Source organism: Camellia sinensis, chromosome 9, assembly GCF_055761805.1.
Source record: "Camellia sinensis isolate YWXY chromosome 9, ASM5576180v1, whole genome shotgun sequence".
Lineage (NCBI taxonomy): Eukaryota > Viridiplantae > Streptophyta > Magnoliopsida > Ericales > Theaceae > Camellia > Camellia sinensis.
The window spans coordinates 64834011-64853392 of NC_138969.1; the positions used below are offsets into that span (position 1 = coordinate 64834011).

Below are 19382 nucleotides of genomic sequence, written 5' to 3' on the forward strand. Positions count from 1 at the left end.
ACAGAGAAAATATTTGACACAAACGCTTCATAGGAGGACGATAAGTGGGAGTAAGACACAAAATTTGAGATAGGATGTTGAGTATAAGATCTCACATCCTTTCTCTTGGCAATAGGAACATCAGGATCAATGGACTCAAGAGATTCAAAGTTACTTGGACTCTTATCAGAAGCAGGAGATGGCAGTGGAGGAGCAGAAGTGGTTTCTTGTATCCAGTTAACTTTCTGTCTGTCTTTGTCCCTGACATAAACTTGTCCTTCCCTATCCTTGGTGACATTGGGTTCTGTAGTCCCAGTAGGAGGTGGTGGTGCAAGAACAACTGGTTCCACCATAGGAATCACTTCACACTAAGGCTCCCTCTGAAGGGAGGACTGTGACACCGAAGATGACAAGAAATAGGATTGAGACTCAAAGAATGTGACATCCATGGACACAAACCATTTACGAGAAGGAGGGTAGTAACACTTATACCCTTTTTAAGTAGGAGAGTACCCAAGGAAAACATATTTTAGGGAGCGAGAGTCCAACTTACCACGAGTAGGAGAGTGATTGTGGACAAAACAGACATAACCAAATATTTTTGGAGGAATAGAAAATAAGGACTCGGAACCTAGGAGGACTTGAAGGGGAGCTTATTTTTGCAAGACCTGGGTAGGAAGACGATTAATAAGATGGACAGCGGTGAGAACAACGTCGCCCTAGTAGGATCGAGGCATACTCATAAAAAAACACATGCACCGAGCCATGTCAGGATGATAATGATTCTTGCATTCCGTCACCCCATTTTGTTGAGGGTTATTGGTGCAAGAGGTCTGATGGATAATGCCATGAGCATAAAAATATTACCCTAACCCAGAATCTATTATTCCCCCCATTATCAGAACAGAAGATTTGGACAGTGGCCTCAAACTGAGTACAAATCATCGTATGAAAATTGCGGAACATAGAGAAAACCTCACTCGTCTTTCATGAGATACACTCAAGTAGTATGAGAAAAATCATCAATAAATGTAACAAACCATCGATGACTTTTCATATACATAACACGAGATGGATCCCAGATATCAAAATGTATTAATGAAAAATGAATTAAACTTTTATTAAAATTGGGAGCAAAAGAAGCTTTGTGTTGTTTTCCAAGTTGACAAGACTCATAAAGAAACTCAGACACGTTATTGTTTGCAAAACCAGATGGAAATAAATGCTTAAGTAAATAAAAAGAAGGATGCGCAAGATGTTGATGCCACAACCATAAATCATCTTGGGTAGTAGGACTCGTGGTGGAAGAATGAGCAAACTTGTCTGGTTGATCCAGAAAGTAGAGACCATTTTTTGCACTACCACTGCCAATCGTCGTTCTCGTGACAAGGCCCTAAAAAAGACAATGATCCGGAAAAAATGTCACACTACAATTCAAATCTTGTGTAATACTCAAGGATAACAGGTTAACATAAAAATTGGAAACATGGAGAACAGAAGATATAGGTATGGTAGGAGTGAAATGGACTAAACCTTTCCCAGAAATTAAAGAAACAATACCATCTGCAATCCTAACTTTGTCCTGACCTGAAGAGGGCTCATAGGCAGCGAAAAGGTCAGAGGAGCCAGACATATGATCTGAGGCACCAGAATCAATAATTTAGGGCAAAGACTTATGAGACAGGAAAACACAAGGACGAGGAAGATGCACTAAGAGCAGTAGAAGACCTGCGGTCCAGCAAGTGATGCAGAACATCCTCAAGCTCAGGAGTGGTCATGCCAGAGAGACCATCAGAAGGCTGGCCAACGGAAGCAGAAGTAGAATCAAGTGTATCAACGGTACTAGACTGATGAGCCCGTGGATGAGAGCCCCGTTCTCTAGACAGGCCTGACTGACCTCCTTTAAAACCAGACTGATCACTTCGACCCTCAGATGGAGTCCCATGAAGCTTTCAACATGTCTCACGAGTATGCCGCGGTTTTTTGCCGTAATCACAAAATATAGATTCCTTAGCGGCAGATGGAGGGATGGGAGTTAAGTTAAGGCCATTTCTAGGGGTAGACAATAATGCGGAGCGGTTAATAGAGACAAGGGACATCATAGCAGACCGGCGACTTTCCTCATTTTGCACATAGGCAAATGCATCCTGAAGTAAAGGAAGAGTGTCCATATTCAGAACCTGACTCCGAACCAGATCATACTCCACATTGAGTCCTGCCAGAAATTTGAAGACCCTTTCCTGTGTAATGAACTTCCTGTACCCGACTGAATTAGCAGTGCAAATAGGCTTATAGTCCTGCAGGTGATCAAGGCGTTTCCAGCCATTGGTGAGGAGGGTGAAGTACTGAAGAACCGTCTGCTTCCCCTGAACAGAGCTCTCAGTAGAGCGGCGCAACTCAAATGCCTGGGAGACCTTCCCTTTGCGGGAATAGGTAGCGGCCACAGCATCCCAAACATCTTGGGCAGTCTCCATAGACAAGTAGCCCTAGCCGATGTCTAGTACTATCGAATGAATAAGCCAACCCATAATCAAAGACTTGATAATCTCCCATTGGTCATAACTTGGGTCAGTGGTGCTGGGTGCTTGTATCCTAACTTTGCGAGTACGCTAGATAGTTCTGACCATTGAATGAAAATGTGGTGATTTTAATACTAGGGTTGGGGTATCAGTCATAATAGTAGGTATAATGGAACTTTCACTCTTAGGTGTCGACACACTGGTGGAATCTACCATAGATACTGTACTACCGAACCCTCAACAAAATTAGTGCCAATTAAAAATCCGGAAGGTGGTGGTGGAAGGGAAAAACGAACACAACGACCACTATGACAGTATAAAGAATTAACAACTCATACTTTTTTTTTTTGAAGGTCAGAGAAGCACTGTTCAACACTGGACCAAGTCAAACTTCGACATATACAAAAAAGACAACCAAACAAACAAACGAAACTAGAGAGAGACGAGGGAAAAAGGCCATCAGATGTGTCGCATGAAGCCAACGAGGTTGTCGGTGGTAGTCGACTAGGCCAGGAGGGTTGTCAATGGCAGTCGACTAGGCCAGGAGGCTATCGGCGATGCTGTTTTGGATGAGAAGTCAAAGTTGATCACAGAGAGGATAGTCGGTGAAGAAGCTGCGAGAGGCCCAGGTGAGTTTTGAACCGTAGAGGACCATCAACACCCAGTCGACTGAAGTGGGTTGTCTCCGGCTGGTAGCGGGAGGCTCCGGTGGGTAATAGAACTGGTTGGAGAGATGGGTTTAGGGTTGGCTCTGATACCATGATAAATTTAGACAATACCAAGATTAGGGAATGATTAGGATATCATCCCCTATTTATATTAATGAAGATCAATAATTACATGGGAGTCCTAAGGCATAGAATAATTAGAAAATAATAACCCAAATAATAATATATTATTCTAACAACCTGGTGGTCACGGGTTTGAGTCGCGGAAATAACCTCTCCGTTTACGGGGGTAAAGCTGCATACATCAACCCTTTCCAAGGCCCCGCTTAAGCGGGAGCTTTGTACATTGGGTACGCCCTTTGGGCATATCCTTTTAGGTGCTTATCGCCTATAAGGGGCGATTGAAAGAAACAAGACTGGCTTTGAGTCATAAAAGGTACAATGTTCCATCTTTCATTAAAGAATTTGAAAGTTAATATATATGTACAAAAGTATATGAAAATTGTTCGAGCACCACATAGGTTATAATAAGTTTGCTCATTTTTAATGTATTACGTAGACGTGTTTGATGATGCATTGCTTGCACATGTCATTATTTATAAACGCTAATAATCGAGGAGATCTCATGTAAATCAAAGTATGCTATCCACATGATAGAGTCTAAAATGTTGAGGTTTTAATAACTAATCCTGTTAAAAAATAGCCACTTGGAATTTTTGGACATTGAAAAGGTTGTGCTTTTTTCCTCCTCCTTTATTATTACTGTTATTTATTTATTTATTTTTAAATCCTAATCGAATAAAGACAAGAAGGTTGGTTAATGGTTGATGGTTGAACATTAACTACAATAAGAAGCATGGACTGGTTTTTTCAGCCCTTTTTCTATGTGCTAGTGTTCTATATGACCTGATCTAGCAAGTCAACTTTTCAGATGAGTTGGTTAGATCCTTTATGAGTAAAGGGAACCGAAGGCCGCTTTTTTGGAAGGTGGAGTACTCGTGTGATCGCGAATTCCATGGTAGTAATAGTTCTAGCTCAAGATTAGGAGCATAGGGGCTCTGTGTATCTAAAGGAAATGTGGAACCCCCTCACCCAATCCATAGAATGGTTTTTTCTCAAAGGGTCCTTTGCTATACGGGTCCCCGGAAGTAGGCTAGGAAGAACCTAATAGAGGAAACAAACAAGACAATTTGACTATTTTGTTAAGTAATATTTTTCAAATTCTAGTTTACTCATCCACTCTCATTTTGGTAAAATGGATAACCATATATAGTATATATGTATATAGATATATGTAAACTTTTGGAAACTTTTTAGGCAAGTAAAAACTTTCATAAAGAAGGCCAACCAATATAATACTCATGTAGAAACTGGCAGTAGACACTACTATGGTAAGAAACATGGACATTTCTAAGAAGGTAGTGTGTCATGTCTGACACCGTGTTGGACACTGACATGACGCAGTGCTCGATGAACAATTCCAAATATTTGTTGGGCAAATGCCCAAAATGTCTTACTATTTTAAAAAGAAATTATGAACTTGGACATGTTTTAGAATCTTGGGGACATGTCTATCATTTAGATACACGTGAAACACATTACAAGTTTGAATACAATAACTTGAAATACAATGCTCTTTTTTTTTTTTTTTAAAGCAATGTAAATTTATACTTTTTCTTCTTTTTTAGACTTCAAAAACTATTATCATTGAAGTAAATATTCATATATATGACATATATTAATTATTTCTTTTTATATATGATATATTTAAATATATAGAACTATATATTTTGCACGTATCCCCTATATGTCATGTTCTACAATTTTTGAAAAATTATATGCCGGCATGTTCGTGTTGAGTCATGTGTCCGTATCCATTCTTCTTTGCTACTATGATACCGCATGACACCATACGTGGCAAGGAAGTGTTCAATACATGAATAGATATTCTCATGTATATAAGCTATTTAATATATTGCCAAATGCACAAATGGGATATCCTATTACATGTACTAGAAATATCGCCAACCTTCCGAGAGAGATGGAAGAAGTGAATACAATCTCGTATATGAATGTTTTGATCATCCACTAGAATGAATTGCTCTCTCTTGTTTTTCTCTTGCCATATCTACGACTTTAGGGAGACTTCTCTCCTTGTCTTATGTTTATTTTGGCAATTGAGGTTTTTAGTTGAATGGAATTCAGGATAGTCTAAGATGATTTTATAGTGGATAAAATAAGAGGGGTATTTATCTCAAAGCCTCATTTATTGTATACAGATGCCATGATTATTTTTTAGTGGAGTGCATGCGTAGTAGTCTCTAGGTACTTGTGTCGCTGATTGTTATGATTTGTGGTTGCCTTGTGCCTTGTGCCTAGGTGTATCAATAAATTTGAATTTTCAAGTAACCTATCCCACTCCACTCCTAAAGTAATGTGAACTGAAGTCCCACATTGCCCGAGTACTAAAGTATTGTCAAGCTATAAGCGTGAGGGCACTCTCACCTCTTGGGCTAGCTTTTGAGGTTGAGTTTTACCCAAGACCGTGTAACAATTACAAGTTTAAATAAAATAATTTTAAATTCAATGATAAAAGAAAAAATAAGTATTTTTATATCTATTCTTCATTTGGACTTTAGAATTAGTTTTACATTACATTTTATTATTATCGTTGAATTAAAAAGTCGTATACATGACATAGAATAATTGTTTATCCTTATATATAACATATAATAAACACACAAAAGTATAACCCTAAAGTGTTGGCCTGGTGGTCAAGACTTGGGCCTGGGGGTGTGTTCACTCTAAAGTCTTAGGTTTAAAGCCTCTTAGGTGCAAACAATTTCTTGGAACTAGTCCATATGGGGCTTTGCCCGACTTTAATTAGGCTCCTCGCTAGTGGATGGTGCAATTGGTCTCTCAAATTAGTTGGTCCAATAGACCGGATACCAAGTTATCAAAAAAATAAAATGAATAAATATATAAAACTATGTAGTTTTTGAGTGTCCCTTAGATGTCATATCCTACATTTTTTGAAATTTATTGGGTCAATGTGTCGTGTTGTGTCCATATCATGTTACATGTCCGTGCCCGTTAGGTGAGGACAAAAGAATGAAAAGAATTATTTGGCTTACCCATGAATGAGGTAGAGGCATGTATATATAATAGATTCATGATACAATTTAGGAAATGATATAAATAAAGAAACAATACTAAATTAGTGATTGACACAATCATAGATTATATACATAATACTAAAAATAAAAAGATTTTATGTATTCTAATTTCTATATTCAACACTTCCCCTCAAGCTGGTGTGAAGATATGCAACAATTGTAACTTGCTAATGGATGACTAGAATAAGTCGGAAAAAACTCAACGGGTAGTGCAAATAAATGCTACCGAACAAATTTGGTAGTCCACTAAATAAAAAAGGCCAAAAAGTGCTTAATACATCAGCACCACACCCTTACTTATCAAAAAAAAATAAAAAAATAAAAAAATACATCAGCACCACACCCTAGAAAGAGAAAAAAAATCGGGACTGAACAGCCCTAGAAGGGCTGCCGAAGCATCTTTGGCAAGGAAACACCCTGGTCAGTAGCCAACAAGACCCTAGTTGGCATTAGATAGCGGGGCTAATGCCGGGAGATAGTTTATGGTCGGTCTAATGTCGGGACAGTTTAAGGTCATGTTGGACCGTTGCAGGAACTAATTGGAATCAATGTCGGGACAATTTAAGGGATTATGTTGGACCGTTGTAGAGACTTATTGGAATCAAAGGGGTCATGCTGGACCGATGTAGAGAACTGGAGGTTGAACCAGCCAGCGTGGCACACACGTAACTTATGACGTGGTGCTGAACGATGCTGGCAACAGATGACTGAGTAACAGAATTAGAAATGAGTATATTCGAGAATGGGTAGGAGTAGTACTGATAAAAGATAAGTTGAGAGAGAATAGATTGAGATGGTTTGGTCATATACAATGGAGACTAACAAAGGCAGTAGTGAAGAGATGCGATATAGTGACGGTAGATGGTAGTGTTAGGGGAAGGGGTAGACCTAAATTGACGTGAACTAATGTAGTAAATAGAGAGATGAATCTTCTTAATTTGACTAACGAAATGGCCTTGGATAGAGTCGAGTGGAAAAGAATGATTCATACAGCCGACCCCATTTGATGGAACTTATGGCAAGCCTTTGTTTGGTTTGGTTTGGTTTACTTTACTTTTTAATTTTTTTTATTTTCCTCTTTACGATAAATTAGTTATCTTTCTTCTTGAAGTTTATTTATTAATACCAGCTAGTTGGTAAAATAGAAAGTTCATAAAGTATTTCTTGATCAGGAAACTTTTTACCTTACGATCTTCATAGCAAGTAATGGATCGTGGATCGTTGTCATCTTTTTAGGGGTTCTTTGTTATAGTTAACAATATGATAGAGAGGATTTTATGCTGCAAATAAATTACTGCATTATCTAATTATCAGAACCTATGAAGCATGGACATGCCAAAATGGAAGCCGTGGCGGTGTCGGATACGGGGACACGTCGGGGACACGTACGGGACACGGCATCTGGCGTGTCCCCTTAATTTAATTTATTTTTTTGCAGGGGACACACGTGTCCAAATCTGGACACTCCATGGACACGGCGAGGAGAGTAAATGAAAGGGAAAACGAGTACAAACCTGGTCAGCGATGATCCAAAGCCCTTCGCCTTCAACGATCCAGAGCCCTATTCGACTTCGACGATCCAGAGCTCCTTCGACTTCGACGAGCTCTCTCTCGCCTTTGCCTTCTCAGAGGTCTCTCTCTCTCGCCTTCTCTTTCTCCCTCGCGATCGCGATCGTCTCCTTCTCTCTCGCTTCTGATCGCGATCGTCTCCCTCTGTCTCGCTTCTGTCTCGTGCTTCTGTCTCCCTCTCTCTCGGTTGTCTCCCGTCTTTGTCTTCTTGTCTTGACTCATGTATAATATATATAACTATTATTATATATTCATATATAATATATATATAACTAATAACTATTATATAATATAATAGTTATTATATAACATAAATACTTATAAGGTAATGTATAATACATATTATAAGATAATATATACTTATACATATTAATAAATAAAAAAATAAATACATGTATGTAAAATAAAATAAAAAAATTAATTGAAACATATTATTTAAAAAATATAATAAATAAATAAATAAAATAATTAATATGTATTAAAATAAAAATATTTATAAAAAAAATTTAAAAATTTGCCGTGTCCCCTACCGTGTCCGTGTCCGTGTCCCTATTTTTTAGAAATTGCCATATCCCGTGTCCATGTCCATGTCCGTGTCCGTATGCGTGTCCGTGTCCGTGCTTCATAGATCAGAACTTGGTGCAATTTTATATAGTTTCATGGAGCTAGTATCCCCATTTTATAATCAAATTGAAGATGCTTAAATGCTTTCTGATCCTTGAATGTTGCTTCTGTATATTGCCGTTTCAGTCAAAGAATTGTTATGTGCATGTCATCTTATTTGGAATTAATTTGTGGCTGCACTGCTATGCTATTGGGGCTGACTCCATAGCTATGGATAGGTGATAACTCTTGATCTTTTTGTCATGCAATATTCTAAGTGATATTTAATCTCATGGATGGACTGATGTTCCAGAAGCATTAGAGAATCTATTACCTAATTGTTTGCTGGTCTACAACTGTCACAGCTCAATCACTTGTTTTGCATTATAGGTTGTGGAAAATTTGAAGAAAAGGTCATAACATTCACGTCCCCATGACTGGCGGACCCAAGCAATGGTTGATAACAAGAACGCTGGTAATGGGAAAGGGAACATACACATCAAGATATCTCTATTCAGGCCTTTTATTTTTCCCTATCCCATCTCAGTGTCACCAGCATTCTTCTCTTGTTGCTTCTCTCACCTTCAATTCATCTCTTCTTTCAACTGCTCTCCTTGCCATTGCTGGTTTGATCAGTAACTTAGCATGAAAAGAAATGGACATGTTCTGTCTCTGTGGAAGTTGGGACGAGTAGTTTCGAAGGAGGTACGTTTTTTATTCGGTGGATTTTTTCCATGCCATTGCAAATTTTTTTGATAAATAAAGATTTATTAAGAAAGTATCAAGGAGATGCCAAAAGAATACAAAACGAACCCCTCAAATAGGGACCTAACCAACTAAATCATCAACAACGTCTAAAACAACAAATAAATTAGGATCAACTCTTCTCGACACCCAACTGTACAAAACACCGCAAAATTGAGACTCTAACTGAACAATCGATTGAGCACTTCCCTGAAAAACCCGACGATTCCACTTCAACCAAAGCAATCACATCAAACACAAAGGAGCTAATGCCCAGGCTCTCTGCCGTCGCTTCCCAACTCGACCACCCCCCTAACAACGAAGCACATCCATAACCTGCTTTGGCTGAGCTCACACCACTCTAAACAAAGAAAAAATAAGCACCCACAAGTGAGAAGCAACAGGACAATGAATTAGCAAATAATTCACTGTCTCCACATCCGCATCCGCACAACACATGCAGCACCAATTGACCAAAATATGATGCCGACGGATCAGATTATCAATAGTCAAAATTCTACCAAATGCTGTCGTCCACACAACGAAAGCCACCTTCGACGGAACACCAGAAACCCGCACGTGACGCGAAGGGAAAGACCTCCCACCACTGCCACACAAAGTCCCATAAAATGACGAGACGGAAAAAACACCTGTCGCACGTGGAACCCCCTAAACCAAAACATCCTCCCCCTCTCGGCTGACCTTAACCTCATACAAAAAGGCCAACAAATCTGTCAACTGCCCAAACTCCCAATCTTGAGTCTGCCAACGAAGAACTATATCCCAAACTAGCCCCTCACCTCCTTCACCCAAATATGAAGGCACCATCACATCAGGATCCACGGCCAACTGAAAGATCAAAGGGAAACACTCCTGCAAAGTAGTTTCCCCACACCACCGATCCTTCCAAAACTGCACATGTGCCCCATCACCCACTCGATATTGGATTTGATCCCAAAACCCAACCAAATTCCTTTCTATAATCCGCACCCATGAGAACCCCCCACCTCCCTGGTACACTATTCACCCCTCCGTAACCCATTCTTAGATGCCACCACCCTCCGCCATAACTGATCACGTTCATTGGAAAACCTCCACAACCACTTCCCTAACAAAGCCAAATTAAACTTACACAATCTCCTCATCCCCAACCCCCTATCCTCCTCAGGACAACAAATCTGCTCCAAGTAATGAGATGATACTGAAACTCCCCACCATCTCTTTCCCACAGAAAATCCCATTGCAACTTTTCCAAGTGGCGAGCCACTGACACAAAAATGACATGGACCGAAATAAAATAAGTTGGAATACTGCTCAATATGCTCTTCACCAAAGTTAGCCTTCCATCCTTAGGCAAATATTGCCTCTTTCACCCTGCCAAACGATGCTGCACCCTCTCTAACACCCCATCCCACACTCCTTTCGCCTTATATGGAGCCGCCAAAGGCAAACCCAAATAAGACACTGGCAAATGAGATACCTTATAACCCAAAATGGTTGCCAAAGTCGAAAGATGGCCGACTTGCCTTACCGGAATTAATTCTGACGTGGCCAAATTCACCTTTAGACTTCGAGACTGTCTCAAAACATAGTAAAACATAGCGCAAATGCCCTAATTACTCCAAGTCAGCCCCACAGAAAATTAAAGCATCATTAGCATACAAAAGATGAGAAACACGAACCCCATCTCCCACTGAAAAACCTGCCCACAAACCGCCCTGCACCACCCGAGACAACAACCGACTTAGCGCCTCCATCACAATAATGAACAAGAAAGGAGACAATGGATTCCCTTCCTTTGTCTTCTATCCTTCATGTTCCAAATTTCAGTGTTAATCTTTTATCTTTGAGTCGTATTACCCAGGACTTAAACTGTAGCGTGGCGTTTTTTCCTGATCATTGTCTTTTTCATGACCTTATCACGAGGAAGAGTGTGACACCCCTGTTCCGTAGTATGTTAATTGGTCCTTAACATGATGTGATTATGTATTTTGATATGATTTTGTGTTCCACTATGTGAAAATATGTGGTTTGAAATTTTATCTGTTCATCGTAGGAATATCTGTTTGAGTAGTCTGTTTTGGAAATTTAATTGAGGGCCTTATCGGCCACGGAACCCGAAATTGATTACGCCACTGTGGTTGGCATAATTTTTAGGGCCTACGGTGAAATTTAATTGAAATTTGATTCTGGTCAATTTAAACTGATTAAATTGAGAAATTAAGTACCCCATTATTTTATATTAAAATAATTGTTAGTGGGGCTTGTTATATATTTCTATGGCACTCTCCTTTAGCTCTCTTAAAACTCAAAATCTGAGTTAGACAATTGAGAGTGAGAGAGAGGCCGGCCATGGAGAGAAAAAGGGAGAGATTTGTGTAATTTGGGCTCAAGACTTGGGAATTTGAAGATCTAGCTCAAGATTTGGCTAGGGCTTGAGTGTTGAACTCTTAGGTAAGTGATTTCATGAACTCTTACTTGTAATTTGTAAGTTCAAGGGTTGTTTGTGATCAAGAACATGTAATGAGTTGATTTTTGTTGAGATTGAAGTCTTAGAACTCATGCATGTAAGAAATTACTTTGAATTTGCATGTTTGAGCTTGAAACACATGATTCATGTGGAGTTTTGAGTAAAGCTCATATTGTAGTCACCATTTGTACCATCTAAGTTGAGAATGATGAGCATCTCCCACATGCATGTACAAATCATGGGGGTATAAGTCTTGAATGTTGAATTCGAGCATGTTGATGATGGGTTTGAGACAATTTGGGACATGCATGTAGATAATTCATGTAATTGAGCTTCCTAATGTTGTAATCTGCATTAGTAGCATGTTAGCATGTGTAAATGTGTAATTTGAACCATTGCATGCAAGAAATGTAGATGGAAAGCTGATTTGGAGCTCAAGAACACGATCTGGGAAACCCAGATTTTTGAGGTCCGCTCGAGCGGGGTAATGGCCGCTCGAGCGGGAAAATCGTGCTCCCAGCATTTTTGCAGAGTTGGATGCCCGCTCGAGCGGGACATTTCACGCTCGAGCGTGGATTTTTGTAGACGGACCTTCAGCTCGAGCGCATCTTTTGTGCAACCAGTACCTTGCAGGCCTTAAGGGTCCGCTCGAGCGGAGAATCTTACGCTCGAGCGGGGACCCTGTTTCCTGGAATTTTGTTCATGCATTTTGTGATTCGTTTTCCGTTCTCATTCACTTGTAAGCACTCCTAGGCATGTGTTAAGCATTGTAAATGAGTTAATGAGATAAGAACAAAGCCTAAAGAGGAATATGTGAATTAAAGAACGGATTGAACTGTTAGTGACCCTTTTGTATTCATGAAATGTGTAGGGTCAAGCTCCAGGGCGCATCCACAAGCCGATCACTGTGAGTAATATCAATATTTGAAAACTTGTCAATGTCCAATTGTTATTCCCCTATAAATATTATGAGTTGTTAATTGGGATTGTGGACAAACGTTTGACATGAATGAATGGGCCAAAGGCCGTTTGACATGAATGAATGGGCCAAAGGCCGTTTGACATGAATGAATGGGCCAAAGGCCGTTTGACATGAATGAATGGGCCAAAGGCCGTTTGACATGAATGAATGGGCCAAAGGCCGTTTGACATGAATGAATGGGCCAAAGGCCGTTTGACATGAATGAATGGGCCAAAGGCCGTTTGACATGAATGAATGGGCCGAAGGCCGTTTTGCCATGAATGGAAACCCGGATGGGCCAAAGGCCAGAATGTTTGGAACTACAGTTACTTGACTTGCATTTCGTATAGTTATATATATATTTTGCTGTTAAACAGAAGTATGAATTGGGCCCAAGGCCGTTTGGAGCATGTTGATCTACATATTGTTATGTAACTGTTATATTTGATATTATTCACTGGGCTATCGCTCACGCTCATTCATGTATTTGTAGGTGAGCCAAGGGAAGTCCAAACCCAGCCCCAGTGAAGTCTGCTAGGAGCAACAGGAGTTTTGGGAGAGTCAGCCTTGTGCCTCGCGCATGAGACCATCCTTGCCCTTTTACTATGTACCTATGTTTTGTCTTGTTGGCAAGGACCCAGTGCATGTCTGTACATAGTCTGTTATAGGTTGACTCGTTTTGGACGATCCTGTCTGTAATGAATTTTGTGAAGCTGTACTTTTGATGTGAGTTATTAACGTATCTGAGTATGGTTTGTTTGATGTGCATATAAGCACGGCTCTATGGACAAAGTTTTTAATTTTGCTTCCGTTTGGCCCCCATTAACTCTGTTAAAATACGTTTAGAACAGTTTGAGGCCGTAGGTAATCTCATGATTACTGGCCGGTTACGTCCTTAACCCACGGGGGCGGGTTCGGGTCGTGACAAAGAGGGTTGACAGTGGTAAAGAGGAAAATGGGCTCTACATTCTGGATCAGACAGACAAGCTGGCTCATTCATTTACTTAGTTACCATCTACCAAGGAAGACATTTAGTTGTAGCGCCGTCGCTTAGGACATCTCTTTTTTTTATTACTTAAGCATTTATTTCCTTCTGTTTTTGAGAAAAATAATGTGTCAGATTTTCAATGTGAGTCTTGTCAACTAAGGAGACAACACAGAGCCTCTTATGCTCCTTCTATTAATAAAAGTTTAATTCCATTTTCTTTGATTCATTATGATGTATGGGGTCCATCTCGGTTTGTGTCTTTAACCGGTCACAAATGGTTTGTTACCTTCATATATGATTGTTCTAGGGCCACTTGGGTCTATTTGATGAAAGATAAAAGTGAGATTTTTTCTGTGTTTCAAATCTTCCGTCACATGGTTTGTACTCAGTTTGTGGCGGTTATCAAAATTCTACATTTTGATAATGGGGGGGAATATATTGCTCTGGTCTTGCAACTTACTTCGCCACTCATAGCATTATTCACCAGACTTCATGCACTAATACTTCTCAACAAAATAGTGTTGCAGAATGCAAAAATCGTCATCTTCTTGATGTCGCCCGTTGTCTATCCTTTGAGATGCGGATTCCTCGATCCTACTAGGGGGAAGCGGTTTTCACTGCTGCTTATTTGATTAATCGTCTTCCTACCCAAGTCTTTCAAAAACAAATACCTCTTCAACTTTTGTTCGGGTCTACCCCTTCCGGGTTTTTCATTCCTCCTAAGACTTTTGGTTGTGTTTGCTTTGTCCATAATCATTCATCCACTCGTGGTAAATTAGATCCTAGATCTCTTAAGTGTGTTTTTTTGGATTATTTTGCCACCAAAAAAGGTTATAAGTGTTATCATCCTCCCCCCCCGCAAATGGTTTGTCTCTATGGATGTTGCTTTCTTTGAGTCTTAACCTTGCTTTCTGACCCTCCCCGGTGTCACAGTCATCCCTTTTGTGGGAGCCTTTTTGTGAAGAGATTCCTGTTTCACTTCCACTAGTGGTTGAATAGATACCGGATGATGAGCCAGCAGTTGTTGAGGAGAAGGAAGCAGACAAAGTTTATATCACGGACAAGGACAGACGGCAAGTCACCTGGATGCAAAAAACTACTTTCCTTCCTCTACTGCCAACTTCCTCTCCGGATGAGTGTCAAGAGTCACCGCTCTCTCTGGTGAGTCCAGGTAATTCTGATTCTAGTGCTTCTATTCCTGTTTTTTCAGATCTAGATGTTTCCATTGCTAATAAGAAGGAGGTTAGGTCATGTACTCAGCATCCTATTAGTAATCATGTCTCTTATTCTCATCTGTGAGTTTACCTACCAATTTTCAGGACGCTCTCTCTATTTCTAAATGTAAACATGCCATGATGGAAGAGATGAGAGCTCTCAACAAGAGTGGCAGTTGGGAGTTAGTGGAGTTACCTAGAGGCAAAAATCCAGTTGGGTGTAAGTGGGTGTACACGGTAAAATACAAAGCAGATGGTTCCATAGAACGGTACAAAGTAAGACTGGTTGCTAAGTGCTTCACTCAGACGTATGAGATGGATTACTAAGAGACATTTGCACCTGTTGCTAAGATGAATTCTGTGAGAATATTACTCTCTCTTGCTACAAATTTGAATTGGCCACTTCATCAGTGTGATGTGAAGAATGCCTTCCTTTATGGAGACCTAGCAGAAAAGGTCTATATGGATAGTCCTCCTGGTCTTGCGGATGCTAAGTCCAACGGTAAAGTATGTAGGCTCCGAAAGTCACTTTATGGGTTAAAGCAATCTCCTAGGGCTTGGTTTGGAATGTTTGCTCAAGCTATGCTAAAATATGGGTTCAAGCAAAGTCAAGCTGATCACACCTTGTTTGTGAAACACTCCTCACATGGTGAGACCACAGCTCTTATTGTCTATGTTGATAATATTGTTCTGAGAGGAGATGATGTTGAGGAGATTCCTCGTTTAAAAGAATACTTAGTCAAAGAGTTTGAAATCAAAGACTTGGGCAATTTGAAATATTTTTTTGGCATTAAAGTAGCTCGATCCAAGGATGGAATCTTCATATGCTAGAGGAAGTATGTATTCGACTTGCTAAAGGAAACTGGAATGCTTGGAGGCAGACCATGTGATACACCTCTAGAACCGGACCAGAAGCTGATTGAGGGTCAAGAGGGAGATCTAGTGGACATGGGGAGAAACTAGAGACTAGTGGGCAAGCTCATATACTTATCCCATTCATGTCCAGACATTGCCATTGCCATGAGCATAGTGAGCCAATTAATGCATGCTCCTAGAACTTCCCACTTGGTGGCAGTTATGAGAATCTTGAGATACCTGAAGTCTTCTCCTGGAAAGGGTCTCTATTTCTCGAAACGTGGCCATCTCAGTGTGGAGGCATTTAATGATGCAGATTGGGCTAGATCAGTTACTGACAGACGACCAACTTCCGAATACTGCACATTTGTGGGTGGTAATTTAGTCACATGGCGAAGTAAGAAACAAAATGTAGTGGCTAGATCTAGCGCTGAGGCATAATTTAGGGCTATGACTCAGGGTGTATGTGAGTTACTATGGATTAAACTACTGTTGGGAGACTTGGGAATCCATCAGACTGACTCCATGCGACTATACTGTGACAACAAGGCCGCAATCAACATGGCTCATAATCCCGTTCAATATGATAGAACTAAGTATGTGGAGATTGATAGGCACTTCATCAAGGAAAAGCTCATTAGTGGCATCATATGTATTCCATTTGTGAAGACTGGAGACTAACTAGCCGATGTTCTCACCAAGGGGCTAGGGAGCAAACCATTTCATGACATTCTCAACAAGCTGGGCATGAAAGATATCTTCGCACCAGCTTGAGGGGGAGTGTTAGAATAGGCAACAAGTTAGAATAGGAAATATGTGATTGTATTTTCCTTTTATTTATTCCTTGATTGGTGTAATGGGCTAGCCCATATATTATGCCTTATAGCATTCCTGTAATTACTCAGTATTATTAATATAAAAAGGAATGAAGTCTAACTCATTCCCTAACTCTTTCTCTTCTCTAAACCTTCAAAAATTGCCCCATTATCCATGCCATTGCAAATTCATCCACAATTGTTTAACGTAAATGTTTTCAGGTGTCATAACTCTGTGGAAGTGTTCAAAATTTAGAATAATGCATTTATGATGCATTTTTATTTCAGTTGGACACTTCTTGCGCACTCAGCTCAAATTTCATTCACCTTTCTGCAACTTCTATCAAAATCCCGCGCTTTGTTGGTGAATTAGAATTGGAGTTAATTTCATGATTTTGAATTTCTATGTAGAAGTTTTGTTCATCTCTGTGTCAGACTTGAAGCACAAAACTACCTCTATTTGCCACCTTTCGGGTTTAGGTAGCTATCACGCTCAAAATCTTTGGGGATTCTTATGGAGGAACCAAATAGAGGAAGGAGAGGCGGGATAATCCTCATAGTCTCCCTTATTGCTTGCCATGTGTATTTTGTAAGGTCATCCCTAGTGAGAAGCTGTTTGAAACTATTTTCCTAGCTCTGTCTTCTTGTTCTATGAGCCCAATTGTTGTATAGTTTTTTGATAATGTATTTACTTCCTATTCTTGTCCAGTTGAGGTACAATTAATTGTGTGGATATTCATGCATGTGTATGAGTTGTGCATGCATTTTTTCCTGTGCATGAAGAAACTTGGCATGAATCCTGAAGCCATTGACAGAACTGCATTAGGAAAGTTAGGTCAGACAAAGCCCCGTATCATAAAATATAATAATAATAGCATTATCTGCAATGTCTTCCCATCATTGTGACTGCATTATCTTCACCATGTTTCTGAGTGTGCAAGTGATGAGCTCATCTTCTGTGATGCACAGCATTGTCCCATTCATCTACTCGTTTATGAGGTCAGGAACAACTTTATGGATCCTTCTGCTTGATTTAAGTCCAATGTTGAAACTCGTCAACGAAAGATATAAAATTACTTGGGAAATCACATTCCTTGCGCCATGAGGTGACAATCATGAACAGGGTTAATTGTGAATAGTCATAGCCCACATGTCATGACGTTAAAATCACTACCTAGCGTATGGATTTATTTTCCTTGTTTGAAGGGCGTAAATGTTGTCAAATATGATTTTTTTCATCAATCAAATAGCTGGCACAAAAATAACATTAGTTGCCTTCTTAGTTTCCAAATTCTGCAGGATATGTTTTCTGACAAAGTTCATTGACCTCATTTGTCTTCTTTGTTTTAGAAAACAATTATAACTCAAATTTGGAATTATATGCTTGTATCAGTTGACAAGAAGTTAGGAATTGGGTATTTTTGAATGGGGTTCCGGCACCTTTCTGATGTGTTACCAATCACAACTAGGAAGATTCTATATTATTGAGTTATGTTTTTGTTTCAGTTTAAGAAATAAAACAGTCAATTTACGAGAAATGGCCTTTTTTTCTCACCTGTCTTCTGGGATTTAGCATTCCCTGAGCAAAATGTACAGTTTTGTCTTTTGTCATTAATCAGTATTTGTACTACTGGTGACTCCATGCAAATATGAAGTTAGCATTGAAAGACAGAATACAGCATTTAGCTTTTGGAGTTCAAAGGAATCCTCAACAACTATAGTTATATGTAATCATAGTTAGATGAGGTGGTCTTGAGGCTTTTCTGGGGTTTACATTTACTTTTTGGATATCTAATGATTGGAGAGCTGTTTGTGAATATTGGTTTGTTTTCTTCGTTATATTTGATAGTGGTTTTTCTTTGTCTTTACTTGTAAGAGGACTCATTGTCCTCGTCTTGTAACCTTACTTTCTTTATCAATAAATTCTGTTTTTGTCATTAATAAAAAATAAATAAAAAATTTACATTAGATGGTGTAGTCCTGCTACCTTTTTGTAAGGGTAAAAAATGGTGGGAGTGTTTCTTTTTGGAAAGATACTTAGCTTGGGGATTCTTCTTTTGATGTGTTGTTCCCACATTTGTACCATTTGGTCTGTTCTCATAATGTTCCATCGCATCTATAGTGCTTTCCCAATCGGCACTGATTTCATGAAATTTCAATTTTTTTTTTTTTATAGAAATATTAATGATCATGAATCGATTGAGTTGGCAACTTGGCATCCTTATTGAACATCCTTTAAGGTTTCTCCGTGAGACCCAATGTCAATGATAAATGGGTTTGGTCACTTAATTCTTCGGAAATCTTCTTAGGCAAACCGTTTTTCAACAAGATCATTGGTAATCACAATGCTCGTCCTTTTCTCCATCATTCTAAGATTTGGAACAATTTGAAGCAAATCGTTAAGGTTTTTGTGTGGACTTGGCTCACAGGAGTCTCATGACCAATTACATATTTCAAAACTAGGCTTTGTGGAATTTTGTCTTTTGTTTTGTTTATGGATATTTGGTTGGAGCACATTGCTAGAATCTTTGAGGACAAATTTAAGGACATTGATTCTCTTTGGGATATATTGTTTTTTATCCTCATTTGGGGCTTTGCTTTCTTTTCCTTTTAAGGGGATTCAATTATATTTGTTTTTTAGAATCAGTGGGCGGTATGTCATCAGTGGTCTATAATCTTGATGAATTTTGCTCTTTTTATTTATTTTTTCTTTTTTTTCTTTTTTTGGTGGACTTTTTGTTTCCCACTTTCTTGTAATTTCTTTATTTATGCTTATTAATATATTATTTTTGTTTCTGATAAAAAAAGATCCTGTAATAGG

The 19382-nt window shown here is 39.3% G+C and overlaps 1 protein-coding gene across 17 annotated transcripts in view; it reads left to right on the forward strand.

Moving 5' to 3' along the window:
* The window catches only part of LOC114274026 (F-box/LRR-repeat protein At3g48880), a 43031-nt gene that overhangs the window by 10475 nt on the left and 13174 nt on the right, over window positions 1–19382 (forward strand). For 4 of the 17 annotated variants that reach the window (XM_082886908.1, XM_082886915.1, XM_082886916.1 and 1 more), the window contains one exon: window positions 8905–9219. The exons of 12 other annotated variants lie outside the window; for them this stretch is intronic. The gene's annotated coding sequence lies outside the window, so the exon portion shown is untranslated. Of the gene's footprint in view, window positions 1–8904; window positions 9220–19382 lie in introns of those variants that run through there. One more of the 17 variants, XR_014339825.1, reaches the window with a different exon arrangement.